The sequence below is a fragment of the Toxorhynchites rutilus genome, chromosome 2, assembly GCF_029784135.1.
Source record: "Toxorhynchites rutilus septentrionalis strain SRP chromosome 2, ASM2978413v1, whole genome shotgun sequence".
In the NCBI taxonomy this organism is placed as follows: Eukaryota; Metazoa; Arthropoda; class Insecta; order Diptera; family Culicidae; genus Toxorhynchites; species Toxorhynchites rutilus.
The window spans coordinates 189,508,702-189,524,961 of NC_073745.1; the positions used below are offsets into that span (position 1 = coordinate 189,508,702).

At 36.8% G+C, this 16,260-nt stretch overlaps 1 protein-coding gene across 2 annotated transcripts in view; it reads left to right on the top strand.

Annotated features, from left to right (window-relative positions):
• Positions 1–3,007: 3,007 nt before the first annotated feature.
• The window catches only part of LOC129765488 (BMP-binding endothelial regulator protein), a 166,130-nt gene continuing 152,877 nt past the window's right edge, over positions 3,008–16,260 (top strand). Inside the window, exon 1 of one of the 2 annotated variants that reach the window (XM_055765856.1) lies at positions 3,008–3,621. The gene's annotated coding sequence lies outside the window, so the exon portion shown is untranslated. The remainder of the gene's footprint in view (positions 3,622–16,260) is intronic. The other variant, XM_055765857.1, reaches the window with a different exon arrangement.

A 16,260-nucleotide genomic window follows, 5' to 3' on the forward strand; every position in this document is an offset into this window, starting at 1 on the left:
GCGAAAGACCGCCGCTTCCGCTTCCGATATTTTTAACCATTTTTTATAAATTTTTTTTTCTCGAAAATTGTCCTACAAAAAAGGGATCTATGAAAGAGTTTTAGGAAAATAATTGATTTTTTAGAAAAAAATACTGAAAAGTTTTTGAAGTCCTACACTGAAAAAAAAAGATTTTCTCAAAATCTCGGATTTTGATCAAATGGTACATAAATGTGCCGTACAACTCTTCCATACATTGCAACTTGTGCATATTTAAGACAAAAAAGTTTTTTTTAACAAAAACTTTTTCAATATTTTATTGAAATTAAGTTTATTTCTTGTTTCAGTGCAGAAAGCCAACCCAAAATAAACAATAATAATAATAATAATAAAAATGTTGAATGAGTGTTTTAGAGGACTTTATTTCAAATCAAATGCAATAAAACTTATGACATGGTTTGACATTAAATTCATTTTTATTCATCTGATCTTATACCATGTACATGTTAACTTATATTCTAAGAGATACAATCATCATATCTTTCCTATTTTTTTTTCTTTTTATCTAACATTTTGAAGATTTCGGGATCATCTACTGCATTTGAAAATTTTTAGCAGCGATTTTATTTTCATCTACCGGAATATAGAAATGAAATTTTTGTGTTCCCGATATTTTTTTCGCGTAATTGAATAGTTCCTCAAGCTCATTTGCCTTTTTTGTATGTTCTTTGGATACGTAACAGAAATTCAATTTCGTGATACATTTGTCATTTTGTTTAACTGCCCAATCATAAAGTTCTATGGCTGTTTGAATTGTTTTTCCAAATCATCCATTCATCAATTTTAAAACCAATCGATGAGTTTTTGCCGTATTTTGTTGATAAAGTAGACAAACTCATAGAGCACGACTTTATTCACACACAGCAGTCTGATTTTTTGCGAAATTAAAAAAAATCTTTGACGCAAGGATAAATAATAGTGATTTGTGATTTTTTAGAAAAAATATTCATTCATAATTCAAAATGCGGCACAGGGTTATCACTGGAATAACTCGCAAGCAACTATTCACTCATTTGAAATATACTACAAAAAAGATGGTAAGCTAGAAAACGTAAGCTTTATAGTTATTTCAGATATTCTTACACACTACACTGTGGCTGTGCAGATGTTTATAGAAAAAATTATAGAATTTGTCAGAAAATTATTCGGTTTAACTAAAATGACTTTCATGTCCGCTCCATCGGCAGCACACTACAAAACCAAAAATAATTTCAATAATAAAAGTTTGTTTGTCAGACCTTGGTTGAATAAAATTATTCCTTTCGCAATCAAAAAACCTCTACGCTTCATATATTACAAACCTTTCCATATTCCCCCGACTATATGTCCATATTACCCGCATCGAAAAAAATGTTGTACTTATCGGTCTGTTTTAATTTCAGTAAAAAAAAATGAGAAACACTTTTTGGTAAAATATTTGGCTAATTAGGTAGAAAAACATATTGAATTGCAAGAAACCATATCAAAGTTTCGGGAAACATGAGTGTTGAATTTCCTTTAGATGAAACAATCAATTTCCGAATTTTTAACCACTTTTATTTCTGGTCTTTTCGCAGGTTTCAGGTAAGTATAAAGGTAAGTTAAATTATTCCTACAAATAACAGTTGTATAGGTAAGTAACAGGTAAGTAACAGATATAATAACTTATTACAACTTACGTTTAGTTTTCTATATAATATTTTAAATTCAACAATTTCATATAATAACTTTTTTTTCAGGAATCAGTCCTATTAATCTGGATGCTATTCTTCAATTTGTATAGATCACTTTGTTTATCTTTCTTGTAGCATGTTGGTAGGCCAATGCTCTTGATGGGAGGTGTGCCGACTGTGTGTTCGCAACACCATGATATTTCTGTCGATGGTGTACCGATTACACAGTCGTAACAATGAGTTTCTAAAGATATAATTGAAGTTCTTGGAGGCGATCTGGCGTAGTGGTAACATCCATGCCTCTCACGCTAGAGGTCACGAGTTCAATTCTCACTCCCGACATTCTTCCAAAAATGGAAGTAAAAAGTGACGAACCAGCCAAATGAGTTGAAAATCACTATAATACAGATAAAAAAAAAAGAATTGAAGTTCTTCTTAACATGTCCGTTTTATCCCCGCCTCCCCTATAACTGAGAGGATTTCTGAGCGGGCGCCAACTTATACACAGATTTCAACAGCCTGTTTTCAAAGCAGTTTCAAGCTATTGAAACAAGTTTTTGGTTCAATAATTAACAAGCATATAACGTGTAGACATTTTATCTTCCGGATGAAGTGGTAATCATACCATTTCGTTCAGTTGGTTAGGAGGTATTAACGCTCAATTTTTCGACGCTCTCATTTTCGAAACTTTGAACTTACACCCCAGTATAGAAAAGAAACACTTAGTCCTACGTCAATTTTTTTTTAATAATCAGTTCTGCATTCGCTGTAGTTTTTTTTACTGATTTTTATCTAATGATTCCGTGATATTATATAAAAAAGTGGAATCGAATATAATTATATCACAAATTAGAAATAGATAGAAATAGAATTTTATTGCACAACACAATGCAATACTACATGTAATCCATGCGCAACATCAAAACGGAACGTGACATGTGACTGCTCGCAACATGGTATGTCTTAGGTGTAGCATGACTAAGTATTAAACCCCACGAAACGATGAACTTCATATTTCCTCTCTAGTGTCACTGCTAAGAATTCACGCGTTGCTTGTGTTAGGTGGTTCGGCACGATGCTTCTCGCTCATCTCATTCTTACATACTCTGTTGCCTTTGTGTGATTGAGGCAGGTTCATTTGACCTGCTGTAATGTTTTCGTTGCATCTCATTCCCCCCTTCGGGCCGAGTGTAACTGATTCATCGGCTTGTGCAACCAGGTTCATCTCATTCGGGTCGGTCCCACCAAAAGTGTGTTCATCCGTTCGTTATAATGTTTCTTGAGAGCTAGTGCTCCATTCGTTCGAGTCAGTTCGTTTCGTTACAGCGGGCTAAGTGGAACGGCGGTTTTGCATGGACATACGATCGAAACAATTATTTTACTTCGACCGGAGAGTGGGAAAGATTAGTGCGTGTGTCCGGGTACTCTTGTGTAGAGTAATGTAGTTTTGCATGTCTCTCCAGTGGATTGTGCAGTGTGTATTGATTTATCCATCAAATTTATATCTCAATCAGACCGCCTAAGAACACCTTTAATGTGGAAGAAGGCCTTGCGGAGATTTGCGTATTTGCGTGTCTGTCGCGACTTGTAAGTTTAGTTTATTTCTTCTGCTCTGGTCAAGTGGTGCTGCTGTGCGAGTCTGGTTGGTTAGCCGACCATTCGGTGTTTTATTTTTTTTTCTTCTGCTCTCAACTCGTGCTTCGATCTGTGTGTTTTAGTTGGGGCCGGGAAGGTTTCCATGTGTTGTGTTTTCAAGTTTGATTTCAATAATTCGGCGAACGACAGCTGAGTATGTTAAATCAATTAGTAGAGGCAGGAGTTCCGCGTGCTGAGATGAAGATTAGCGAAAGAGCGGAGATATCAACATAACGCGTGGATGCTGCGTTCCAAAGAGCGACACTTGGTTTGGAGCATGATTGATTAGAAAATTGTGAGTGATGATTTTTGAATGGTTTTATTTTCTGTTTCTTGTGCAATGGAATGCGAATATTCATAGTGGAGATGATCAAAGTTTACGCGACATTACGTTTATCTATATCTTGAAAAGTACAATTTGTGTCGGGAGATTTTCCCAATACTCGATATCGGGAGTGAAATCTCGCGCACATTTCGTAAATCATTTAGAATGCTATATCAGGAAAGCCAGCAGACGCAACAGATCATAATGTTTGCTATTGTTGTGTCAACAATCTTTTAATTAATTAAAGAATGATAGCACCAAAGGGGGGCGAATAGGAGCAAAAGAGCAAGCAAAACGCTAACAGCAATTTACGCCAAGCAATCAGACAGGCAACAAACGCTTATTTGCAGTATTTGTTAGGCGTATGTGATACAACCGCCGCGAAAGACAATGAATGGTTATATCCAAAGAGTGTGGTTTCGCTGGGGGATTGCCCCAACCGGGTTGCTAGTTTCACGCGGATGCCAATCCGTTGCGATATATTGCGTTATTGAAACTGTTTATAGTTTGTGAACATGTAATTTAGTATTAAAGTTCTCCAGTTATAATTTCTGTAAACATTTGTCAGAACGTGTTCTGAAGAAAACCTATGATATTCACGGGACTTGCGCTTTCAAACCCCAAAGTTAATGAGACAGATAAAGCAGAGTAGCGCCTTATTAACATGCTTTATTTTCTAAACATCAATATGATTCGATCTTGATCGCGCTTTCAAAATAACTTCTAGGTCCTGTTGTTACAAACAATAAATCGCATTGGCATTAAGGGAATGTTAATGAAATTGGTTCGAGAGATTTGCGTGAGATATGACTCAAACGACTAGTTCCAACCATTATATTTGAAATCCCATCGGCAACATACTCAGTGTGCCGCAGAGAGAATGTATTTTTATTTATTTTATATACTCTACATGTTCGATTTTGGCAACACGTCCAACCTATTATTGTGGCCTAAATCGAACAATGGCAATCTCACAAATTATTCACACTTATCTACTGGAGGGCTATCCCAAAGTTCTCTGAGTACATATTTGGAATGGATCAACAAACTAAAGTAGCGTTGAATGAAGTGTATAAGTTTAAAAGATGATCACGTTGAGAAATAAAAAAGGGTTAACCCCAAGTAACCCCAACATTCATTATGTCCGGGCATGTTCTTCAATGGTACATTAAATGTACTTCTAAAATAGGCGTTTCAACTTAAGAATCAACTCATTTCATTGCAAACTGACTGTTTAAAATGATTTTTTCGGATAAAAACGGCTTTCGAAAATATACGACCACTAGCAGTTCTTCCTCCGTTTTGTCTGTTAAGCCGCCAGAACGGTTGATTACTTGAACTGGTATACTTTTTGTTAAATTTTTCAGTGTTGCCAGTTCAATATCACTCCACGATTGAAAAATAGCAGTTTTCGACTCATTAATCGTTGTTAATTGACGATTATCAGCATAAATCCTCAGAGATTCTCAACAGAGTTTAGGTCCGGCGAACATGTCGGTCAGAAGATAATATCAGTATTTTCAAATCGAGGTGGTATCGTTCCAGTACTTGAATGAATTCTGATCTTGTCTTGCTGGAAAATAACCTTTGCTTTCCTTTTCTGTGAATCATTAGTACCAAACCGGCTATGAGAACTTTAATGTGGTCGAAACTATTCATTTTGTGTGAAACAAATTGGAGCTCTTGTTTTCCGGAGTCAAAAAATGTTCCCCGGACCATGACAGCTACTCCCCCAAAATAACAGATATATCCATCCGGTCCGTCCAAGTTGAACTTTTTCTCGTCTGAGAAAATCACCTGGGAGAATTTCAGTAGACGTTATGCTAAGTGGTTTGATTGCATAAAAGTAGAAAGGTCTAGGCCTAGAGGCACGGACGGAAACTTGACGTAGGGCTTTGAGGACAATTGCCTTTGAATAAAGTTTATGTAACTGTTCAGAAATCCGTAAGTTAAACTCATTTAATACTCCAAAAATGGTATCCCCAAAAAATCTCGTTTGTTATATTAATTGAGTTGCACTTCAAATGGTTTGTAAGAGTTGTACTGCCGTTCTACACATAGTTGTCCTATGTTACTTTTTGGCCATACAATTGAACATAAATTTGTGCATTACTCGAGCATTAATCAAGCAAACGAAACCAAATTTGACATGTGGAGGATGCAATAAATGTTTCTATGGTGGATGCAATAAATGTTTCTATGGTGGTTCGACACTCCTCCCCCCACTCTTAGGGTGGGCTGTCATATAAACGGCATATGAAGATTTTAGGCGACACGAAATGTTTCTGTGGTGAATAGACACTCCTACCCCCCTAGGAATTTTGTAGTAAAAGGTAAATTCAACGGGGTCGATTGGAAGATCAATCAATGAACAGTTCTGCGATTGGACTCATGAACTTGCACTTAGTAAGAAAACGTGAATGTTTGAAGGTATTGATAACAAAAAACAAATTTTGGGCGGGATGAAGTTTGCCGGGTCAGCTAGTATTCTATAAAGGTGTTGCAGATCATTCCCTTCTTCATAAAATGATGTTTTTATGCATAATATTTCGGAAAAACACCAAAAAACTTATTGTTTGTTCACAGTATTTCAAAAGTAAGTAAGATCTGTCTATTTCTTTTATATATTTACTGAACAATGTGTTTTTTTAAAAAACAAAATATTTTATAATCCACCTTCGTGTATATGACACGAGAATCACCTAAAAGTCGTAATTTATAATAAAATTTGGTTTTCTAACGTAAACGGTGCAGCCTCGTTTCATTCTTTTTATTATCGTTGTTTTGCTCTGTCCACGCTAATATTTTTTTAATTTATACTGAATACCGCTATCTATAAATCATAGAAACTCTATATTATTCAATAAACAGGTTCACTAGACATTAAGATTCGTTTAGAAAAAGTGTAAACTGATATATCGTTGTATAAAGTATAAGATTAGCATGATCCCTTGATGTGATTGCTGAGAGCAGCCAAACGACCACAAATAGTTAATCATTGCTCCGGTTTTCTCCACACACTCTCTTCTGATAACAGGAGATCACTTTTATGATCCTAAAACCACTTATTTATAGTACGAGATGATATTTACTGATATCAACCCAATCAAGATGATATATTTCGCATTTTTAAGTACCGTTCTGAATCATATTTCGGACGCTTAAGGCATATGATGCAGAAAACAGATCTAAACTTTATGCACAGGTATTATTTGGTTGATATTTTAAATAAATTAGTTCAATATGCTTTTAGGCTTTCTACTTTGGTACCTATTTGATTGAAAATATAAAGAAATCATCGAATAAAATGCTTTTCAAATGAAGCGAATAAGAATCAAACTTCGGACACTAAATCAAATTTCGGACAGATTGAATTCAAATTTCGGACACTTTATTTTGTAATTTTTTGGACGAAAATTACATTACACTTGATTATATTTTATAGTCAACTGCGAAACACTTACCAAGCAATCACAGTAAACTGTTAACGATGATGAGAACTGATGAAACACGTGAGAAATTTCAATATAATATTTATGAACGGGTAAATTCTACGTGCTCACGTTAAGGAAACGTCAAACACAAACGATAATGAGTAGTGTTGTAAGATTTTTGCTGATTATGTTATAATTCAAATGTAGTTCTCATGTGAAATGATACTGAAACCAAGGGATTGCTCTAAAATAGCAATTGTGATATTAATTTTATAGTTATATCATCAGTGCTATCAGCATTTCAAGATATTAGAACAAAGTGCCCGAAATATGATGTTGTTCGAAATATGATTCAGAACGGTATTGATTCAATGAAAGTGCTGACCATTTGTCATGTTAGTACCAGTGTTGCCACATATACAGATATTTCTGTAATGATACAGATTTTCAGCATGATTTTTGACCAAGAATCTGTATATACAGATTACAGATTATTGGAAATCCATGCAGATTTTATACATATTTTGTAGCAAGATAAAGTTATTGTTAAATATTTGATCATTTTACGCAAAAAACTCAATCAGACAATTCGAACAGTACTGAACTGAACTATTTTTGCTACTGTCAAATGAGTCAAATATAATAGTGAGAGAAATAGTATTTTTTTCGCAACAAAACAAAAGTTTGAAACCGTCTCGCCAAAGAGACTGTAAACGCAATAATCAAATCGAAATAATTTGTTTAAACCCGAGGGAGAAGTTCTTCAGTACAGTTGTCAATCAAACTAAATTCTGCAAGACCATGTATAAACACCACGAGGAAAGTGATGATTAAATAAATGTTAATAACGCGAAACTAAATGAAATAAACACTTTTCGTTGGTTTTCGCTAAAAATACATTTTTTATTTGGCATAATTCTCTATGTATCTGAAACTCTTAAGCTAAGATACTACTCATTTTTTCGAGAAGGAATTGCACAGTATACTTTTCCATAGGTCTGAAAATTGAGAAATAGTCTTATTCAGAAAATTACTGGCAAGCTATACAAGTGATCACGAGCTAAAAATATGGATAAGCAGAATATATACACTTTACCACAATTATGCAATTATTACTTCGTACTTGAATCTAACGCAATAGTCTTATCAGGTGCAAAATCCGCTATACAGATTCCAATACAGATTTTCTATATTTTCTGTTATTTTTAGGCTCATTTAATGTAATGAATCGGGATGACAAAACATTTGCTAAACATTAATTTTGAGTGTAGAATACGTGAACAGTCGTTCAAACTGATGATTCTGTCCAGGATATCAGTCTGAATTAACAAAATTTCACGAGAAATTCCTTAGATACGATGCGCACAGAACTACGAAATGGCAACAGCTTCATTGAAGTACATGGTGACTCAAAAGTCATGGAATTCTTCAATCATAAGGTGACTATCAATACGGCATCAATATTCAAAAGTTATACTACCAAACAAGCAGGTGACCGCTTCGCCCCCACTACCCCTATTTAGCCTGTTTACACTATTTCTGTTATGAAGTTTGTGCTCCCGTGGCCGAGTGGTTACATATTATCATAACGATGGATCGGGTCCGATTCCCGTTCTGGCCGGAGAATTTTCCGTCAAAGAAATTTCTTCCGACTTGCATTGTGGTCATGCGTATTCTAGAACTTGCTACTCAGAATATTTTCGAGGTGTGTTATTTAGCATACGAAATTGCAAACTACGTTGATACGTTCCACTGGGAACGTTTCTGCCATTCAAGCAAGCTCCCTGAAATTGAATTACTATTTTGAGTGGAAAGTTGAAAAATTATATTCCAAAAGGCGTTATTAGTGTAATTACGATATGCATTCCGCCACCGAGATGATGTGATGGAACTGAACATTAGCAGAGTCGGTGGCTTTTTCATTCCACGATCCCAGTCAGTATTGGTAGGATTATGCTGTGGCTATAATTAGCACCACCTATGTATGCATTTTGTACCCAATGAACAGTATTCGGTGTGCATGGAGCACCTGTTCCCACACTCCACTTCACCTTATTCCCGCGCTCTAGGCTGCTGGTTTGTGAGCACACTTGTTGTTTGAGGCCCACGTACATTCTAGTGAGTTGGAGAGCAGGATGGTTTATGTGAGGCAACCTTGGAAGTGAATAGAGAAAAGAATAGATTCTGCGATGTGCAAGGAACTTGTTTTGCGACACGAAAATTGTGGTTCGGAGAGCTTAATGAAATTAACCTGACGCGCAGCAGCGTGCAGGGAAACTAGTTCATTTCCAGGGGCGAACTTTGCATACAAACGGGCTGCAATAGGTTTCAAGCTCTAATTCTGCGAGAGCTCTTTAGTCCCGAACCGCGAACCGCGCTGCCCGCTAACTTCAAGTTTTGAAATATGTGATAATAATCATTTTTAATATTCTTATAAAAAACAAAGACTATCATATTGTTTACAATTCCTTATGTGAAGCCAATCTTTCCATGAACACCTCATCACACTATCGGCTAAATGCATAACCGAGCATCCCGTCAACGATTGTTGTGTTGCATCGCGGTAAACCGGAGTTCATTTACCGATTTAGCGAGTCGTCTCGGTTTGCAGCAGCAATTGATACGAGACAGTGTCTTTACCATGTGTATGCGTCCGTCCGTCCGTCCGTTTCTTCAAGACTCTGGGCCTCAATCTGTTACGCCGCGCGCGAACTTCTAAACTGCCGCCGTTGAGAGCGCGCGTTCATAATTACTTTATTTGTGTACTTTCTGTGGCTCTGATTATCCCAGTCCAAACATATGCGAAACAAGATAAGAAAACAGCTGTGTACGTATGCAACTAGCGGATCTGATTCCGGCTGGTGGTACATTCCATTCTGCGTCAGAGAAACCGCTTCTAGTCTTGAGAGACGGTGAGGATATTTCGAAGGCGTTTTTTTCCATTTTGCTCAAAGGGCCTTTGAATGTTTCCATATCAGTTATGGCATATGTTGCATTCTCAGGTGATGACTGTCATGTTCACAGATTGAACCATTCGTGTCGCAGATAGAAACTCACGCATGTATACCGTGCAGTGTCGATTAATAACGGTGTATGATTTATATGGTGACAGTAGTATTGACACCTTGAATAAAAAAAAATCTGCAGCTGAAGCACACGGAATTCTTGTAGGGACTTACGGAGACTGTGTCCTGTCTAAATCGACGTACAGAGATTGGTTTAGATCAGGCAGTGGCGTCTCGTGAGTAAATTGACTAGTTGTGCACCTACACGGTGAACCAGCGAAACCCAAAATTTGATAAATTTCTGCTCAACATTGTAAAAGAAAGGGGCTAATTAGTGCTCGAATATTGTTTTTTTTATCTAACAATTTTAGTGGAATGACTGAACTATCTCGTGTTTCCTCCTATTTCAAACATTTCTGAGTCTAATTCTTATTTTGAGCTATTTTTCATAATCGTGCGTAGTAGATTGTATATAAATTCAATATTACATTGCATAAGTTTAGATGCGTAATGGAGTGCGATAGAATGTTTCTTCAACATTATATTAGAGTCTTGTTTTCAAAGACAAATTATCTTTTTAATTAAATTTCTTCTGATGATACGGTAATAAAATTTAAATCGCAAATCAGTCGCAAAAAGGTTATAATAATCATAAGCCTCTTCCATCGCTTATGATTATGATAAATCATTGATCATAAGTAATGATTTATCATAACTTATGATCAAGTTGCTCCTCTTCCATCGTTGATCATAAGTAGGTTTTCAGTCTACGAAGAACTAAAAAACTTTGTTTGACCGATGCTGTGGTTAGAGGAAGCGTTAGTATTAGCTTTGCGAATAAAACAATTTCCGGAAAAACATCGTCAAGATTGCTACCGATCAGTGTTTTTATAATCTCCGGTATTTTCTTCTCGGCAAATTCTGGCTTCGTATAGAACACTCGCAGTTCATTTCCTAATTTCACTTTGTCAAAATTAAAGTTCTGGTTGTTGTAGTGTATGGTACAGAATGTTGGTAAATGAGAAATTTGAAGCGATTGGAGAAAATTGTATCAAAATCCAGCATGTATCCTTGCAGCCCTGGTGCAAGTGAAATCGTATCACCATCCCACTGTGTGTCACCTAGACACATTTCTTCCAGACAAGTAGAAATTTATTTATTATATGTTTCAACTATGTTGATCATCCTAGAGCAGTAGGCCCACTTGATTCTGCACAAGTTCGGGATCTTCTGCTGCATAAATTTCTTCAACTCGTAATCGGACTTTGGGCTTTGGATAAAGAATGGTGCCAACGAAGAGAGGGAAGAAAAACATTTCCTTGTTTTTTAATTATTCGTGCAAGAGTGCAGAAAAACAATATTGAGAACATGCGTCTTACAATGAATATGATTAGCGTTTGGAAACGACTTCTTTGCGATCGTCTGGATTTCTCCTTTATCTCCTGACATCCTGACTCGAACTCCATCATACGTTTGCGCAACCAGCTTAGCAGGTGATACGCCAAATTGATGCAGACTAAACTCATTCTGAATTTATTCTGATGTTCCAGAAAACACTACCGTGGTATTTATGAAGACGGAAGCCGACATATATTTCGTAGCCAAAAAGTTACACATGTCCTTATACTTTCCTCTATTTACAGACGTTATGCTTTCATCGTGACCTCGGAAGCTCAGCCCATGTGAACTAAGAAGACAAACTAATTCAGTGAGAATGTTCATGCCTTCTCTGTTTTTCTTCACGATTATGCTTGTTTCTTACGATTTCATTAGCATGATCTAATGCATCTTCAATGCAAGTTTTCTCAAACGTGCGTTATGTTATGCTGTTGTTGGTGTGCTCTTTGGTAGCTGAATAAGTATTTATAGCGAAAGATGGATGATTCAAATCGGCATAAGACTTATGTCAGATGAATGTATCTTTTAATAAAAAAAAATAAAAATAAAAGTATCTCTACACTGTTTTCTGTTGGGCTCTGTAACAGCAAACAAGGCCAACAAAATAGCTTTACTCTTTTCCTTGAACCACAAAGCTTCTTCGTGTCGTGAGCTATAGCATCAAGGTTCCGTGTAACTATTTTACCGTTTCTAGCACAAGTCGTTTTTAACTTGTCCAGTTTTGGCCGCGGAAAATCCATTTTCGCAAAAAGTCATTTCTTTTCCACAGTTCTTTACGCAAACGGCCATTTCAAAAACTCATCGACAATATACTGCCCAACAGTGTGACTTGTGATGATTTATCGCGAATCTCAATTGGCACACCGAAAAAAAACTGGATGAAATTTTGTCATCTGGAGTGCGCCAATCCGACTGCGAAACATTGGCAATTTACTAGAGTGTGTGACCGCCGCTCTATCTGTTCACCGAAAAAGTGCACAGAGACTGATGTCGATGATGTAATAAATCATCTGCGTCAAGCAAGCTTTCAGAGAGCCGCTATATAAAAGCATCTTACGCAAAGCGCGCCAATTGTGGATCTGGATCTGGGTGTCTTAGCTCGGGTTGTGAGAGAATCGAGAGAGACTATCGATGAGGAGATCTGAATCAACCCACCACCATTCTCTTCTCTTGTGCACAGAGTCCACTGCACGAAATCGTTGCCAACACATTGGCAGTTTAGTTACCCGAAGCTTCAACACAATTTTATTATTCAGTGTGTAGATATACGTAATTTTTTCCACTAATCGATGTGCACTGACTGGGGAGAGCATATAATAAATGGTACAAAATAGAAACCAATATACGTAATTCTGCACAGTGCGTGGACTGGGAGAGCCGTATATTTTTCATACTTTCCAGACGTTTCTTTTTTGAGCTCTAGTCTGTGCATAGCAGAGTAGGAGCGTTTCATATTTTTTTTCTTTTTAAATAATAGGTTGTGCAGTGCACGAGGTGCACATATGGACGAGACGCCACTGAGATCAGGGGTTCTCAAAGTGGCCCTTGGGGTCTATATTGGTTTCTCAGGGGTCGACATGAAAGAAAATTTATTTTTGGGGTCCACAAGGTCTGAAAATTGACGCAAAATTGATTAATTAACACATGTTCTTGTTTGAATCTTTCAAGAAACAGAAAGGCTTAGTGACTGTCGAAGAAATAGTCACTAGCCTTCAGGTTGTCGTACACTGTTCGTCCGGAGGTCAAATAATTGACACCTTTTGACAGATAAAGTTTGGTTTGAAATTTGTACAAACACTATTTTGTTTACTACTCTTCAATAATCAACAGTGGTAAACAATGCCAAACATCGAACATGGAAAAAAATCGACTGAAATATTTAAGGAAACCTTACCATGTACCGACAGGTTCGAAGAACAAACCGAAAAAAAAATAAAACAGTGCCTTAAGGGGGTAGTACTGTATGAACATCATAAAAAGTATGTAATTTTCGAGATTTTCTCCAACGAGAAAATAAATTACTATGATTAATATAATATCACAGTTTTATTAGGTATATATTACTCAACAAACAAAAAATAATTTGGTGTTAATTGGACTGTCCCCTGAATAGCCGCAACCGGTTTGTTGAGTCCTTGCGGCCAAAGCCTTATAAACTGGTGGGAGTTTTATACGTTTTTCTAGCGGTCCAACCAATGATTTTTTTTACGTAATCTTGGATATATTTCCTGTCATCGTAAGTAGGATTTTTTCAAAATATAGATTCTTGACGAAATGGCAACATTTTCTGTAAAACAACTATTTCATCAAAATCGGATAGACCGTTCCGGAGGTAGAACTCCCACCAGTTTGCAAAGGTTTCGAGAGCCCGGGAAATGTATTGGTTGGGACAACAGCTGAACTACTCATTAGGGAGTACGTAAACGATAGAAAAATATCTGTTGATCGGCTCAACGAATTTAAGGCTAATGTAATGCATGAACTTTAACTTAAACGACTTGGTTATGATAAATCTGACCATTCTGGACCCGTTTAGTCATCAGGAGAAAACATCAAACCATTCTACCGTTTTCTGAACATTTTCCTAATCTGGTACCCAGAGAAATGATACAACCATTTAATGAGTGATTCAGATAGCTGCGCACATGTCTGCAACCATCAAGTTTAAGTATAATGCGTCTATATATTATAAGAAAAAATAGCTATTAAATCATGTTTCACACATCGGGAGTGAAAATGTTGATTGATTGATTGTGTTAAATTATAGAGACTTTAAACTTTTGCGGTTCTAGTCCTGAGAAGGGACAAACTCAGTCCAAACTCCTTCATCACCTGCCTTGAGAAAGACGTTTCATTGTCATTACTCGTCAACAAACCATGTCCGCTTCCACAAACATCAAACGACGTTCTCGTGAAAATTTTTAATAAAATTAGCAATTAAATATAAAAAAAAATGTTGACAAAAATAGAGACAAATCCAGACTTTTGATTTCCAACAACCACATTTCTGTTCAATACATCTGGCAACCCTGGCTTAACCTTTTATAAGGCCAGAAACTAGGCAAGTAATCGACTCAAACTTCAGAGAACATTATCGTTACATGAAGAAGAACACACTATCTTCGATAAAAAATGTTGAAAAAATTGGCGACAATATAGTTGCCACTGATTATGTCACATTTACCCGAATATAACACTTACCCGATTGCGACAGTTTTCCGAATGTAACAATTACCCGAATATAACAAATACCCGAATGCTACAGCTACCCAAATGTAACATCTACCCGAACTCACACTTACCCGAATGCGACATTTATCCGAATGCAACGGTTACCCGAATATAACACTTACCAGAATGTGACATCTACCCGAATGCGACACTTTCATATGGATGATGCAGCCCGTTTACTGAGAATAAAGCTGACAATTTTGGTATATACGTATTATGGCACTGAAGTGCAATTTTGATTATGAATTTATTTTTTTCGCAATAAAATTTATTCCGAGATCAAAATACATAATATGCATAATTAACCGGGCAAACGTAATGCACCAGATAAACGTATGCCGTCCGACGCTAGCTAACGCTCGGTCTTACCTGACTAAAGGATCGTCTCCTGTGTTTCAAACAAACTGTGCAATTGGTGGAACACAGGTTTGCTTGCAAGAGGCGCAAGAGGCTTGGTGGCGCCTCGATTCCTTATCCTCGTTGAATGGGGACTTCGCTCCCATTACATTGATTTCAGAATAAATTTCATCACGGAATGATAAATTAATAAAAAAAAATTATAAAGGGGAATATTTTCCTACAGCGTAAATATTGGATCTCGCTGAGGCAAACTTTCAGTATTGTTCTAGATACGATGCAATGAACATCGCTTGTTTGTCCTCGTTTTGCGTCATCACGTTTCTTCGTTTCGGATTGAACTGTGGATGCGACCGAATTTCTTACTCACTAGGTTATCATCGGTTCACCAAAATAATAATTGTTCAGGAATTTGGTGTGTGATTTGGTTTCGCATGACGGTAGCAAAACTATCTCCACCAAGGATGACAGCTAAGCCAATCGAGACCGGTAATATTAAGGGCTTCTATTGAGAAGAGCGCAAAACGGAGATAAGTGTGTGTGTATTTAATTGCTTCAAGCTATCAATATATGGATACTGGTGTACGTACGTGCGTGCTTCATAAGCCGTACGTAAAAATAGTACATCTTCGCTACGCTGAAACCCCATTTGTAAAGGGTGTGTCACGGACTTCAAGTGTGAGGCGGACTTCAAGAGAAAATGGATTTCTGTTCAAAAAAAACTACAACCTGACGTTGTACAGAACCTTATGGACGGGGTAAAGAGGAAGGTGCGAGCATACTGGCTTGGGCTCGAAGTATGAATAAAAAGAAAATGCCAAAAGTTGTTTAATAGTTTTTATTTTACTGTCTAAAATTTTCAAAAGGATCGGTCTACTGGGCGAATTTCTACAGCGTTTTTTCCGTGATGCAATTTGATGTGACACACCCTTTAGTGCGGCAAAAACAATATTTTCTGTGGGTGGCAGTTTAGGGGTCTATTGTCCAAAATAGTTTGAGAACCCCTGGTTTAGATGCTTCAACAGAATTGTTGAACGCAAAGAAAACGTTGAAAAAGAAGAAAGCAGTTCGTTACAATTGATTGATTTTGACCCGAGGATCATCCATTTCTAACTTTGAAAAATGGTGAGGGATTTTGAAGAATGCAGGGGATTCTTGGGACTATAGCTAACTTGAGCGAAGAT